The sequence below is a fragment of the Bos mutus genome, chromosome 2, assembly GCF_027580195.1.
Source record: "Bos mutus isolate GX-2022 chromosome 2, NWIPB_WYAK_1.1, whole genome shotgun sequence".
NCBI classification, from domain to species: domain Eukaryota; kingdom Metazoa; phylum Chordata; class Mammalia; order Artiodactyla; family Bovidae; genus Bos; species Bos mutus.
In genome coordinates, this window is record NC_091618.1 from 38,420,662 (window position 1) to 38,436,452 (window position 15,791).

The following is a 15,791-nucleotide window of genomic DNA, read 5'->3' on the forward strand; positions in this document are numbered from 1 at the left end:
ACTAGGCTCCTCTGTCCATGGGATTCTCCAGGCAAGAATACTGGAGTGGGTTTCCATGCCCTTCTCTAGGGGATCTTCTTCCTGACATAGGGAATAAACCCATGTCTCCTGCATTGGTAGGCAGATTCTTTACCAGTGAGCCACCTGGGAATCCCAACATCACCTGGGAGCTGGTTAAAATATATAAACTCAGGCCCCTCCTTGGACCCACTGATTTGAGTCTTTATTTTAATAAGATTCTCAGTGGATTCAACTCTGCTGTCAAGTTTGAGAAGTTTACCTCCCAGTACCTACTCTTATACCTGATTGCCCATTCTCTATATGACTGACTCCATAATCCTTTAATTTTGCTTATCCACTGATTATTTCCCCTGTCTAGAAAGAAACTTCCATTAGGGCAGGAAAAGGGCATGAAATTGATGCTCAATAAACATTCACTGAATGAATAAGTAAATTTTCCTCCAGTCTGAGATAAAGTCTGGATGATATGTAAGGTCCCCATATCTTCCCTTTACCACTAGAAACTCTCACTTTCTTCTGCTCCACTTTCATCTGTAGGGAAGATGAATGTTGCCTACCAAGGCCATATCCTTGTCTACGCTCTCTATCTCCTTTCCACTAAGACCCTGCTCCTTAAATGTGTCCTTCTTCTGCTTCCAAACATAGCATCCTCCCCGCGCCTCACCCCGCTATCTCTATCTGCCCTCTCCTTTCAGTTTAGGACTTCCCCTGTTAGTAAGGGAGGGGGGAGGTAGTCACCAGCCTCCATGCCTTGTATATTCTATTCTCTTTCCTTTGAACCCTGGTCTTCTTAAGCATGTTTTCTATTATTTTCATATCCCTATTTACTTATCCTCTTCTCCAGATCTTGCTTCTGTCCCCACAGTTTGATTGGTCTGAGTCAGACCCAGTTCAAAATTGGTGCTAAACCTGTGTGGTTGTCCTTAGTTCCTGGCCCTTCATTTTCTAAGTGGATATCTAAGAATCTACATTGGAGTCACTGTGATAATTAAAGTGCCTGTCACAGAGGCTGGCACATGGCAGGTGCCTAATGTAATTTTAGATTCCTTTTCTTGGAGTAAAGCTGGGGCTAATTTTGAAACCGGCAAATTATATCTGACCAGGAATTTGACAATTTAAAATATAGTGATTCTGCTGTTAGGAAATATCCATTGGAAATCACTCGAAATATCCTGTAAGAGGGATATACAAAGTATCCCACTGCAGAATTGCGATGACAGTGAAAACTTACGAACAATGGGGAATAAATGTGTTCAATGTCTATGGGATAGAATATTATGCAGGTGGAAAAATGTGGTGAGATTATTGAGACAATGCAGGTTTCAAACTGTACTGTCCTAATCTTCATTATGTAAATGTAAATACAACAGATGAAATAAGCTAAAAGGTCAGGAAAGTGTCAAGCATAATCTCTGGCTTGTGTTATGGATGGCTAGTATTTCCTTTCTTATACTCTTCTAAATTTTAGAAAATACAGATTTATTGCTTTTTATAATAGAAAACATAACCTGAAATAGTAAGTTCAGCAGTCTTTTATTTTCATTCTTCAGTTTCTCTGAAGAATTTGCACTTTAGCCTTGTCTTTTTTCTTTGCTTAAAAAAAAAAAAATCCTTTGATTTTGTCATCCCATCCCTCGTTCTGTATCCTAAATGTGAATGCTGTCAAGACTTTCCTCTCTGGCCCTCTTCTTATCTTTCCTGACAATGTCATTCACATCCTACTTCCCTGACTCATCTTCTCAGCTTTGGATCTACATGTCCTGCAATTTACTGGACCAGTCCACCCACCTCCACTCATGGCCTAAACTGGCCTCTCCATATGCATTCTCTCATCATTCAGTCAGCCTGTATTGGCTGTCCACTATGTACTAGACTGTCTGTCAGAGACTAGGGATGCAATAAAAATAAAAGGAAAGCTCTTTCCAAAAACACCTCTTACCTACCTTTCTCCCCTTATTTTTCTGGTTGTCGAATTCAAATGGCAGAGTTACCATGAGTCCTTTTGCTTTTCACTCCTCCTACCAATCCAGGCTTTGCTATTCTCAGTGTATGAATCTGAGCCCAGAAACATCTTTCATTTTCATGACCTCTTTTTTTAATGCCCACTGTCAACACTCTCTTGGAGCCTTTATTTTTTTCCTGGATTATCCCATGACAGCTTCCAAAGTGATGCTTTCTTCAGTATGTTCTCACACACAATCCTGTCATATACAGAGCTATAAAGTAAGTCCTCTGAAAATATAGTGCAGGTCATTGCGGTCTCTTATTCAAAACACAGTCCATAGCTTTTCAGTGAATACTGAAAACATTTCCTTGACTTGGCATTTATAGTCATTTTTCAATGTATTTGACTGAGCTGAATGAAATTTTTATTTTGTAGCCAAAAAGAGTAAAGTACTAGGCATTTCGTATGGTACAACCTAACAGTATTCACATACATTTCCATCCTTATCTTCCAAGATTCCCCTTCTTCTGCCCTGCATTCTAGAATATAAATAAGATCAGTCTATGCTTTCCTTGCATGTTCACTGTCTCTGGTCCCTTTGCTAAGTTGTTTGTTCTTTCTGGAGCTCCTCTAGGCATTCTGTCTCCCTTGAATACACCCATTCATCCCTAAGTTCCACCTCAAAAGCCGTCCTCCACTGTTGTGCCTCTGCTCAACTGTTAGCAGTCCTGCCCTGTAAAGAAGTCCCTTAAGAAATTATTCATGTGTCTCTTATGGTACTAATGAGCCTGGATGCTACTTTCTGGTTTTAATCTGCTGTACCCAACTGAGCTCAAAAGGTGTTCTGTTGTATACATTCCCTTTCAAGGACAGTATCCTAATACATATCTGTGTGATTGTAAGTGTCCTCAGGTATTTCTCTGAGTTGAGTCGTAATTTAAGGTTGAGTGTGGTATCTTCACACTGTTCCCTGCTTGTTTATCTGCTTTGGCCATTTGAAACTTCTATTATTTCAATTAAAAAGAGCCTTTGCAAGATATGGAATCAGTTATATGATTTAGTACCTGAATTTTTCTGGCTGATTTTCTTATATAAATGATGCAATTCAGTAACATGACTTGACTGTAATGACAGGAGATTCTTTGTGCACTTATTTCAAAATTCTCTAATTTATCTGATATCCTCCAAGAATAAAAATCCTCAGGTTAAGTATAAAATATATATTAAAAATATAAAATATACCAGAGTTTGAACATTATAGTGAAGTACTTGAAGATGCATTCACTCCTACCTAATATATAAAAACAAGAATCTACAAGGATACTCTTTTAACCTTATTTCAGTAACATATATTTTGTGTACATAATAAAGTATTAAAATAATGACTCTGAGCCAAAAAATCTACCAGAAAGAAATGAAGCATGCTGTGGTTAATATGAAGGACTTTGGGCCAGTCTTGTGTTGATTACCCAATTGGAATCTCGGTTCATTCATAACATGGAGACCATACCCAACTCCTAGAGTTGTAGGGAGAGTTAAAATGTAATAACATACCTTAAGGGCTTACGATATTATCTAACACATAGTTAATAACAAAAATTATAGTTTTACTAATAAAAATAAGTGAGAAGAAAGAATAGCATTCCCTAAAGCTATTATGATTCTAGAACTTTCCTTACAGATTATACACACGTATGTAAGCATATATATATAAAGTGATGTCATACTTAGTAGTCCTTAATAAGCAAGCAAGCTTTAAGAAGATTATGACATCATTCTTAGTATTACATTGAGAGAGAGAGTGAGCACCCCCCCTCAACCCCCGTCTGCGGCACCAAAATTTTGGCTGAAGACATGCCGAGCAGTAAATAACGCCAAGTCTGGGAACAGTGTTTAGGAAGCATCCATAAAGCAAAACTCATGCTGCAGTTTAGCACCCTAGCTGGTGAAAGTGAAAGGGGACATTTCAAAAATTCTTTCCATCTTAACCTTAAACCAGAAAAAAAAATACTTTTGCATATAGCCTGAAGAAATTTTTTATGCATGGTTTGCCTGATTTTCTACCTAGCATTAATTATTTAATGAATTTTGGTTAATTTTAGGGGTAACTGAAAAAAAAGTACAAAATGTCTGTTTTACAGCCTGTTATCTCATGAAAAACAAGAACAAAAAAGTAAAGGGAGAAAATATTGACGAGTCATTTATCCATCACATAATTAAATAAATATTTATTGAATTTCTGCTGTGGTCCAGGGACTATTCTACATGCTGAAGATACGAGTGAAAAACAAATCAGCAAAGGAATTAACTCACGTCAAGATGATATTGATTAGAAAAACCGTGATACAGGTCCCTGACTCTCTTACTGTCCAGTAGCCAGATTCTATTTTGATTTGACAATGTAACAGACTATTTGAATAAATTTTGATTTACTACCCAAAATCTATCAACGTACCCCAAGATGAATTTTAAAATGGTTCTATAAGATATAAGAATCTGAGGATTTGTGAGGTAATACACCACCTCTCCAATACACAGGTAAAAATTGAAACAGAGCTGATTAATGCCTATTGACAATATAATGAGTACATTTTTTAGTGGCTAAATAGTAGCTTCAACCTTTTTCAATTCATGTAAATACCCCAAAGTTCAAAATTAATATAGGGAGTAACTAAAAGAGTCTGAAGATCAGGAAACAGATTCTCACTTGAAATATAAACTGTAGATATTTAGTTAAACGGGCAAATTCCAGATAGATTTTTTTTTAATCACCAAACATGAGATGTTTTCACTCACTCTGAGTGAAGCCAACAAAGAGAGAATGGTCCTAAGGGTTTTACAGTATTCAGGAGGAATAGTCAGTCCTGTTTGGGTATTTCATACATGATTCCACTGAGAAATTTCTGAGGAAAAATACAATCTATTTCATATATTTCTGAGACAAGTCTATTAGATTTTGTTCACTATCTGAAATAATGCAATTTCCTTTTTTAGAACACACTGATTTATTTTAATGAATTCATTCTTCTGTGCAAAAATATTATGTGATGGTGCCTACACTCTGGAAGGGGTTGACAGGGGCATCTGCCCTTCCCTCTCTCCCACAATAACTACCCACAGCAGCAAGACTCTTAATAAGCGATTGTGGAATGAATAAATTAAAGTTCTCATAATTACACACTGCAGAGAAAATTAAACAAGGACATTTATCTCCTTCAACTGCCACAAATATTCAGAGTCACAGGTGTACACTTGCATACTTCTGGTATTTCAACACCAGTAGTTAAACATTAGCCATTTTGAAGTACATTAAAAAAAAAGAACCTCCCTTTCAAAAATATTTTGGACTGGTAAGTCTTATGGAGAAATCCTATGTGAATACCAAGGAAAGATTTAAAAGATGTATTGATCTTCTCAGCAAGGCAGAAAATGTCTTCCATTTTTTAAAAGGCAAATTACGAATTCTGATTTTATCAACGTGAATATTCGTTCAAGTCAAAGCTCATCTTAAAGAATTAAGGAAAAGGTAATACCCATAATTGGTATCTCCAATCAATATATATCCTGATGCTGAATTTGAAAATTCATATTTTTAATGGAAGGCATAAGGCCCAGGATCAATGATTCAACTGCTTTAATGACAAGATGAAGGATTACTTTCTTATGCTGTCAATGCTAAATAAAACATATAAAATCAGTTCTTTCAATAACGAACAACCTCAGCCTTTAAAATAATACAGTACCAAAGACTAAATCATTAGTGAAGAAGTTAAAACATTTTATTCGCAAAACCCAACAATACTGAGTCATTCCTGGGAGTCTCTAGCGCTTATTCCACCTGGGAAGGGCAAGCCATTTCATTTAGCCATTTAAAAAATATCACTTAATAGCAAGATTCCTTCAGATAAAATCATTACTTGGCATATTTCTCTTAAATTCAAGTTATTGAATTTTTTATTAGGAGAGAATTTTGCACATTTTTAAAGTTGTTACAATGATAGAAATCCCCAAATAAGCCAGAAACATTGATATTTGCTAACAACTTGCAATATAGACAAAAAACACAATTCTTTAGACATCTTAGAATCAAAACAGCCTTGGATAACGGCATTCTCTGCAAAGCAAATCATACATGCTATAGACAATGATCAGCGTAGGCTTAAGGATAAAATATCAAACATAGAGAGGTTAAATAAAACATTCCAAATCCTCCCTGATTTTCCCTCATTTAAACACCCAAACAAAACATGTGGTACCTTTTAATTTTCTGAATGAGTAGTTTCCAATCAATGTTTCCTCGATTAGAGACAACAATCTGAAGGATCTACCGAAACAAAAGAAAAAAATTCATGTATAGATATATTAACTCAATATTAAAAACTGTAACTCACCAGTAAGCAAAAGCATTCTTTATATCCAGATAAGAAATCTACGTCTTGAGATCTGTAGCACAAAAAACGCAGTACTTGATTTTTTTAGGAAGCTCGGTAAGGAATTTAAAAGCATTTCACTTTGAGATCACAAAAAGATCCTTTAAAAAAAAAAAGGATTAAAAAGAGAGCACAATAAAATGTAAAAAAAACCCCAAACCATTACCAGCGCCTATGCAGCGATACCACCCCAGTCTAGCCTTTGAGAACTGCAGCAGAATCCTTGTCCCGGAACATGATCTCCGCGGTCTGGCTCAGGCTCTCTAGCTCCAGACAGACGCAGTCTGCAAGCCACCAGCTCCTGTCTGTGTGTGTCGGGAAAGGGAAGCTGCAAATTAGAAAAAGTCCCCGCAGTGGCGAAAAGGAAAATAAGGCGAGTGGGAGAGGGAGAGAGAGCTCACTAGCCTCAGAATTTTCGAGAATGATGACAAGCCACCCGGTGCCGCCATCATTCACTGACAATAAGATGCAGTCCTGGCGTATGATTTAGCGGTTTGCACAGGGGCTTCTGGTATCAAATGCCTGACAGGCATCTTAATTGCATCCATCCAAGTGTGTCCCCAGGAGTCGAGTCTATAAGCCTATGAATGTCATCATCTGTTCTCCTTTGTGTTAATGCCAGACACACACACACACACACACACACACACACACACACACACAACCCCTGTGCTTAAACAGAGAAACCGTTTGCTGGCATATAGGATTACAAATAAGTTGGGCTCCACAAACTGGACATAACTAAATGATAGTTTATGAGAATTTTTATCATCTGCATTTATGACATCAGAAAGATTCTTTGATGTTTTGTCATTGACAGATAATTACAATAGTTTTAAAACTGAGTATCACATACTGCTTATTTATAGTCCAAATAAATAGGTTCATTAGAGAAATGCGCACAATCATGTATATTTTCTTATGGAAAATTTGATCCCCTTGTAACTGTGATAATTACGCCCTTGGCAATGGTTTCCTTACAAAGGAGAATGCAGCAAAAACAAAGAGGATTAGGAAACCAGGGTTGATGTGTGATTTCTGGAGGCAATCTATTTTATTCCTTTCACATACAAAGGCAAAGAGAGGTAGCAACCAGCTTGAGTAGTGAGACTTTACAGTCCCCCAGGACCAAGACAGGGAATTGAATCTCTGGCATAATCAGTATCCCCTTTATGTTAGCAACTGAAATTAACAGTTGAATATCCCTATTTTACAGTGCCCTTTATGTAGGGAGGTTAAGTATGAAATCATTCCCAGCATTTATTTCATGGACAAAAGGGATGGGGGGAAATGTTAATAAATAAATTTTTATAGCATTGCTAGCTAGCTCTCTGCATCAGTGAATGGAGCAAAATTCCATGTGTACCAAAAAGGCCGGCTGCAAAGAAGGTTGCTGGGAGGGAGCATCACCATGGTTACCGGAAACAGAAAGTAGGGAAAAAAATAAGGTGATGATAGAGGAGATGGAAGGAGAAGCTACCGTGGAGGAAATTCAGAGAGAGAAAGATATGCTTCATGTTTTTTCTTTCTGGAAAGAACTGTCTCTATCAGTTTTTCATATTAGATTTTGAATGCGTTAGGATGAATATGCATTCTATATCAGCCACCGTTCTCCATTTTTGGATCACTAGCTAATTTTGCTTTCATACGTTTGGTTCTTTTGTATGAGATGGATCCTGATATTTCTTGCCTCTGACACTATCCTGTATTCATGGACACCACTCAGCCTAGTGCACACCCTTTGTTTCTCAGGTGAGAAAGCTGAGGCCCAAAGAATCTGACAAAGGTCACAAAGCTGGCTGGAGATCCAACAGAAACACCATCCTAGTCTCCTAGTTCAGGTCCCTGTTTTTCTTCTCTGACCAAGTAACTTTCTTTCTGTGCTCTCTTCCATTCTGTCTGCAAGCAAAACAGATTCCAGAAACACCCTTTTTGTCTGTGATTTTGTAAGTCTTCTTTTATTTGCTAAAGCAGTGATCCTCCTCTTTAAAACTATGCATTGCAATCATTCCAAAGACCAGCTTTGCTTCATAGCTATGCTGTACTGTATTCCAGGTCTAGGGAATCTGGAGTAATTATGTCACTGCTTTTCTTTTACTTCCAGTCTGGCAATCAGATGAATAAAGCATGATTGCCCTGTTGTGAACCTATGTTGTTGACTCTGAACTTAATCATCATATACTAAGCACTCTCTCATCCCTGGCATCATTCTTTCTGCAAGAATGAAATTGGGCAATCGAATTGAATCAGCCTCCCAAGGTTCCTCCTAGTTATAGACAATGTGAACCTTCCTGGGGTGCCAATAATGAAGCTGCAAAATTGAGAGCTCACGTAAAATTTTTTAGAAAGAAAGAAAAAAATACTCAAAGCAACCACTGGGAGGCGCAATATTTGTTAAAATCTTTCTGAGATATTCAGTAAAAAAATGTGAGTAGGATTTTGACCTTGCTTTTATTTCCTTTCTAAAACATTCTGAAAGACGTTCAGTTCTTATGAGTCATTGCTCTTAAGTTAACTCATTGATTTGTTGTTGTTCAGTTGCTAAATCGTGTTCAACTCTTTGATAAGTAGAGTCATGTTGCTTTTTTTGACATTTAAAGCATAGCTGCTGCTACCAATACTACCCTCTGCCCTCAGCATGTCAGCTCTACAAGAAATTAATCACAGTAAAAAAATATGGTTACCTTAGGTAATAATTACAAGAGATTTCAGGTTTCAGTGAATCCTCCATAGTGGTTAGGATTTTTTCTTTTAAAAAATGTCCCTTTAAATATAATCTTTCTATGACATGCCAATTTTTTTTCTCAGTGATTTTTTACATTAAGGTTATTTTTTCAACGCAAATATTTTGTTTTAATAGGCTGTCCTCTATTGTTCACTTCTAGGCAAGCAAAAAAAAAAATGATGCACAAGACTGTCATTTGATCTCATAAAGCACACATAATGGTCTTGGTCAGTTTAAAAATCAGCTCAGCTTCCAAAAATATTTAATATTCCTTGGGAATCATTTTAATATTTGTGGATACTTGGTTCAGTCAATGAGAATGAGTATTCTTTTCCTTTTCACTGTTACCATTTGTTAATGGAAGTATTACTTTAATTTGTCTTTTGTAGAATAAGCTCTATATGTAACACAGAATTCTCTTTTTTAAGGTTTCACAATCACACTTTTTAACTACTAAAGTTAGTTCTGAACTAACTAATTCTGAAACCACATCATGCTGCTACACACCAGTTATATGCTCACGTGTGTGTATGTGCTAAATCGCTGTAGTCCTGTCTGACTCTGTACAATCCCATAGACTGCAGCGTGCCAGGCTCCTTTGTCCATAAGATTCTTTAGGCAAGAATACTGGAATGGGTTGCCATGTCCTCCTCCAGGGGATCTTCCCAACCCAGGGATTGAACCCATGTCTGTTACCTCTAACCTGCATTGGCAGGCAGCTTCTTTACCACTAGAGCCACCTGGAAAGCCCTTATATGCTCAGACCGAGTTCTTACTGGCCAAAGTTCTAAAATGCTGTGCTATTATATATGCCAGGATTCTGTATCGTGTAAGACTCTCATTGGCCAAGGTTATAGAATTAGACAAGATTTCTTCAACCGAAAATTCTAGATTCACATAAAATTCTAACAAGCCAAAATTCAGAATCACAAAATGGAAATACCTCCATTATCCATATCACAAAATCCAATAAACCAACCTTCCCAAACCACATGAGATTCTTTTGATAAAGCATTCAGAATTACATGAGACTGCTATCAGAGAACAATGTTTCAGACTCATGCAGGATTCCTATAGGCCAAGGTGCATGGAGACCAAGATTCCAGAATTACCCTAAATTTCTTATGGACTAGGCTTCCAGAAGCAGCCAATATTCTTGTAAGCAAGTTTCTGAAAAACCCAGTGTTAACGCAGTAATATTCTGATATCCAGGTTCCTGGAATCAAGTGTATTTCATTCATGCTAAGTTGGAAAACATAATTCTTGACTTTAAGTATGTTCTACTCTGATAACACTAAGACACCAGATAATTGAGAGACTTGCATGATGCTTTATATTTATGTTTATGAGGCTCAACTGTCATGTAGCACCATTTGCCGGTTCATTTAACCAATTTTAATGGCACACATTCATAGGATTTAGGTATGGGAAAAAAAGAGAACATTTCCTACTCAAGGAACTTCAATTATATTGAGGGGAACACAGAAGTAAACAGAAATCTAAGTTCACAATTCCTTTTCTCACTTTGATGAGACATGCTATCTTTGCCCCTGGGTTATCTGCTTTATCTCAGGTCCTCATCTTTATGAATCCCTCAATCCCAAGTTTGGTTTAGCTTACCCCTGTGGTTCTTCTGGAAGACTCTTGGTTTTGTTCCTTATGGATATGGGTCTGTGTATTTCTCTATCACCCTTTAAGCCCATTAGGAATGGCTAATGGAGGTATTTCCTTCTTACTTCTTTGAAGTTCTTGGTCATATATCATTTTCCAAACTAGGACTTTTCTAACTACCATAATGAAAACTGCAGTCCTGTCCCTTTTGTAGCCCTTCATCCCCTGCTCCACTTTTCCCTTTTTCCATAGCACTTACCACTTTCTATCATACCATAAAGTTTTATTTTTTATGTTTACTATGTATTACCTGGGGCTTCCCTGGTGGCTCAGACAGTAAAGAATCCACCTGTAATATAAGAGACACAGGTTCATCTCCTGGAGAAGGGAATGGCTATCCACTCCTGTATTCTTGCCTGGAGAATTCCATGGACAGAAGAGCCTGGGGTGCTACAGTCCATGGGGTTGCAGAGTCGGACATGACTGAGCGACTAACTCATTTCACTTTCATTTATTACCTGCCTCACTCTCTAGGTCATGAAGGAAGTCATCTTAACATGTTTGGGCCACTAATCTCTAAAGCAACACTAAGACAGTGCCTGGAATATCTAGCACTCAAAAAATATCTTTCAAACAGTAAGTGTGAAAATCACAATATTATTTATTAAGTTGGAGTATTTAAGGACAAGAGAAGTTTTTGGATTCTATATTGACTTACTTGTTCTATATATTCAGTCTTCCTTATGAATATAGTCTTTTATTTGTACTAAAAATCATTTTTTCCCACGGAATCCATTTTTTTTGGTAATTTCCATGAAAGGATACACATTTATTTAAAACAGGGATTTGTCTCCTACTTTCTTTAGATTCTGCAAAGTACCTAGCATGGGACTATCAGCTCCTAAATATCAGCTGAGAAAGAGCTTGTTTGATAAATCATACTTCTATTGGTCTTAAATATGCTAAATTTTAATCATTAGATTATTTAAATTAGAAAAATTAATAAATTAGTACTGTCTCATGGCCAAAATGCTTTGAAATGGCTTTCTGAAAATTGACTATAATTACTATAATGTGCACTTTAAAAATTAGTAAGAGAAATAATAATTATACTTTTATCCAGTACTCTTAAATTTGTTACTCTAAACATATTTAGTTCTCTGGGGTATACACCTAGAAATGGAATTAGTGGGTCATAAAGTAGACATACATTCAACTTTACTAGATATTGCCAAACTGTCTTCAAAAGTGTTCAAATCAATTTACACGCCCACCAGCAGTGCATCAGAGTTTTGGTTGTTCTATCATTACAGCTTTCAACATCTGGAGAGCTTTTTATTGCCAACATGGTTTTTCAAGGGTAATGAGACTATGACTTAATGAACTGAACTAGCAATTATTTTTCATGGTAATAGTGGAATATTATGGTGCCATTGGTTTAGAAATTCTTTGTTTACGACAAATTTTAGAACCTATTAGTGAACATTATGGAAAAGGGTTTTGGGGTGAGCATATATTTTAAAAATGTGACATGCAACCATGGCTGCATGTGATGATTATGTTTGTTAGATAAATGAGTTGTAAGGGGATATATTACTTAGAAGGGAGAAGATATTTTATACAGGGTTTTAATAGATTAACAGGCAACTGTGAAGTGAAAAACAATGAAGTGAAAAGCTGTGTAGTAAAATCTCTATCTTAGAAGTATATCAACAAGTCAAAGTATGACATGTCTGTGGCAACACACACCAAACTGCACTATTATGACAAAAGAGTGAACAGTTAAGATGCTTCCAAAACTGTTTCTTTCACACAAATTCCTTGCTCGTTGATTCTCACCATAATTACTAGGTTACTTCTTTTTCTCCAATCCCGATCTTACACATCCTTTCTGGTCCATTTAAAATTCTGTCCTTTTTTACAGGGACTTCCTAGGTGGCTCAGTGGCGAAGAATCTGCTTGCCAGTGCAAGAGATGCAGGAGATGGGGGTTCATTCCCTGGGTCGGGAAGATCCCCTGGAGAAGGAAATGGCAGCCTGCTCAAGTATTCCTGCCTGGAGAGTTCCACAAACAGAGGAGCCTGGCAGGCTATAGTCCTTGGGGTCACAAAGAGTTGGATGTTACTGAGCACCTCTTTTACAATGATTCCATAACTCTTCTAGCACACAAAGCCACAAAGCTCTTCTTCTGTGCTTGTGATTGGTCTGTTCCTATTTTCTATTTTTTCCTGATTCAGTCTTGGAATGTTGTACTCTTCTGAAAACTTGTCTATTTCTTCCAGGTTGTCCATTTTATTGGTGTATAGTAGTCTCTTATGATCCTTTGTATTTCTGTGGTGTCAGAACTTTTCCTTTTTCATTTCTAATTTTGTTGATTGGAGTCTTCTTTTTTCTCTTAATTGTCTGGCTAATGGTTTATCGATTTTGTTTATATTCACAAAGAACCAGCTTTTAGCTTTATTATTCTTTGCTACATTGTTCTTCATTTCTTTTTCATTTATTTCTGCTCCAGTCTTTATGATTTTTTTCCTTCTACTAACTTTGGGTTTTTTTCAAAGCTGTTTCTCTGAATTGCCATGATACCAAAACAAAAAATAATCACCATGATACCAACAAGCAAGGAGAACCAAGTAGTCCATCCTAAAGGAAATCAGTCCTGAATATTCATTGGAAGGACTGATGCTGAAGCTGAAACTCGAATACTTTGGCCACTTGAGAATACTTTGGCCACTTGATGCGAAGAGCTGACTCATTTGAAAAGACCCTGATGCTGGGAAAGATTCAGGGCAGGAAGAGAAGGGGACGACAGAGGATAAGATAGTTGGATGGCATCAGCAACTCAATGGACATGAGTTTAGGTGAACTCCGGGAGTTGGTGATGGACAGGGAGGCCTGGAGTGCTGTGATTCATGGGGCCACAAAGAGTTGGGCACGGCTGAGTGACTGAACTGAACTGATACCGTAATGCCTGATGTTATATATGGCCTCTGGCTGGTCTTCAGTTGTTTATATGCAATTATTCTGATACAGACCAATTAAAAAAGCATATGATATGCTTCTCATATAAAGTATTAAATTCCAATAATGTGCCAATCCCTTTGAACACATTATTTTATTCAATAATTCAGAGTTATTAATTTCCCTTTCACAGCTGAGGAAAGAGGCCCAGTTAGGTTTAGTTACAGTCTAAGAACATACAGCTGGTAAATGGTGGAGCAGAAATTCAGTCCCTAAACTTCTGAACTAATTAGTTTGTAATTCAGCTTAACAATTTCAAGGTATCAGAAATGGAGAGAAAAATTAAACATAGAATTAAGAATTTTAAACAGACTATGTATTGTTCTAGGTGTGCATGAAAGAGATAGCATTAGAAACAAGAATTTTAATTTTCAGAATTATTTCAAATTCCATCAGTTCATAGTTAAATGATGTATATGTGTGAACACAAACATTCCTACAGTTGAAGAAGACATCATAATTTTATTCACTATCTATTTGGTCTATTATTAGAGTGTACAGTGTCACATTTGTGAGATATATGCTCATGTGTTTTTAAAATACTTCACTGTTTGACAATTTGAGTTTATTGTGTATGTTTTAAAATATATTGTTCCAATTAACCTATTTTAGAAGTACAGATTGTAATAATAAAATATCTGTCTTGGCCAATCATTACCCTCATTTTATTAGACAAAGTTAGAAATAATCAAATACCATGGTGAATCTTAAAGGTCACATCAAAGAACATTATATCAATTCCATATTACACAATGCATGTCTTGTTTAAATTAAATTTATTTATAGTCAGATTCTGCCTGTGGGCACGATTCTTCCAAATAAGTCCACTCCCTCCATCAAGTCTATCCTCAAATATTAACTTCTCAAGGAGGCTTAACCTAACCATGCTATTTAATACTGCAACCTGAAATCCCCATTCTTTATCTTCTTTATCCTATTTTACATAGTACTTATTTTCTAATACACTATATAGTTTAACTTATTTTTTTTCTTTATTGCTCTCTCTTCTCATTCATTTGTAAGCTCCATGAAGGCAAACTCTTTGCATGTTTTGTTCACTAATGTATCCCAGGTACCTAGAACTGTGTAGTATGTAACTGCTACACAGTAAATATTCATTGAACTCATACCTATATGAACAAATAATTAAAATGATAACACTAAAACTCATATAAAAACCAGGAATTACCTCCTAAAAATTCTGAATTCCGAGCTTATCAGCTGAGAACATTCAGTTTCAGAAATCCCTAAATTCATAATGTAAATATTTTATTTGGTTTATGTCTTGGTTAACAAACATAAAGTTTTAGGCTTTTCATCTTCGGCACATTTATAGCCATTTTGAGTACATCTTTCCTTGAACTTTAGATTTTTTAAATTAGCTATCTGTTCATCTATTTATTATGTATTTTAACAAAAATTATTCTAGTCATTTTTTGCTTGCTTGTGAATCCTTAGAAGTTACATTACATATTTGTCTTCATCTTTCCAATCACCTGAAAGTTGATGCAAACTGCTTTCTATCACTACTGGAGATACTACCAGCCTGTGGGGAAACATACTTATAAGACAAATGGGCAAGCCATGAAAGAAAGTTATGAGAATTAGTGTTGAGAAGTTCTCACTTCATAAAATTTTCACTTGACATTCAGTCAAACAGAATCATCTTCAGGACTTACGAATTTCTTGGCTGATCTTCCTGGAAGCATGAAATGAACCTGTATTTTTTTTTTTTTTTTTTTAGGAAATGCTTTCAATTTTTCACCATTGAGGATAATGTTTGCTGTGGGTTTGTCACATATAGCTTTTATTATGTTGAGGTATGTTCCTTCTATTCCTGCTTTCTGGAGAGTTTTTATCATAAATGGGTGTTGAATTTTGTCAAAGGCTTTCTCTGCATCTATTGAGATAATCATATGGTTTTTGTTTTTCAATTTGTTAATGTGGTGTATTACATTGATCAATTTGCGGATATTGAAGAATCCTTGCATCCCTGGGATAAAGCCCACTTGGTCATGGTGTATGATCTTTTTAATGTGTTG

The 15,791-nt window shown here is 36.3% G+C and overlaps 1 protein-coding gene across 7 annotated transcripts in view; it reads right to left on the reverse strand.

Annotated features, from left to right (window-relative positions):
- The window catches only part of MAP2 (microtubule associated protein 2), a 297,749-nt gene that overhangs the window by 140,459 nt on the left and 141,499 nt on the right, over window positions 1–15,791 (reverse strand). For all 7 annotated transcript variants that reach the window (XM_070387393.1, XM_070387384.1, XM_070387377.1 and 4 more), the window contains exon 3: window positions 6,223–6,290. The gene's annotated coding sequence lies outside the window, so the exon portion shown is untranslated. The remainder of the gene's footprint in view (window positions 1–6,222; window positions 6,291–15,791) is intronic.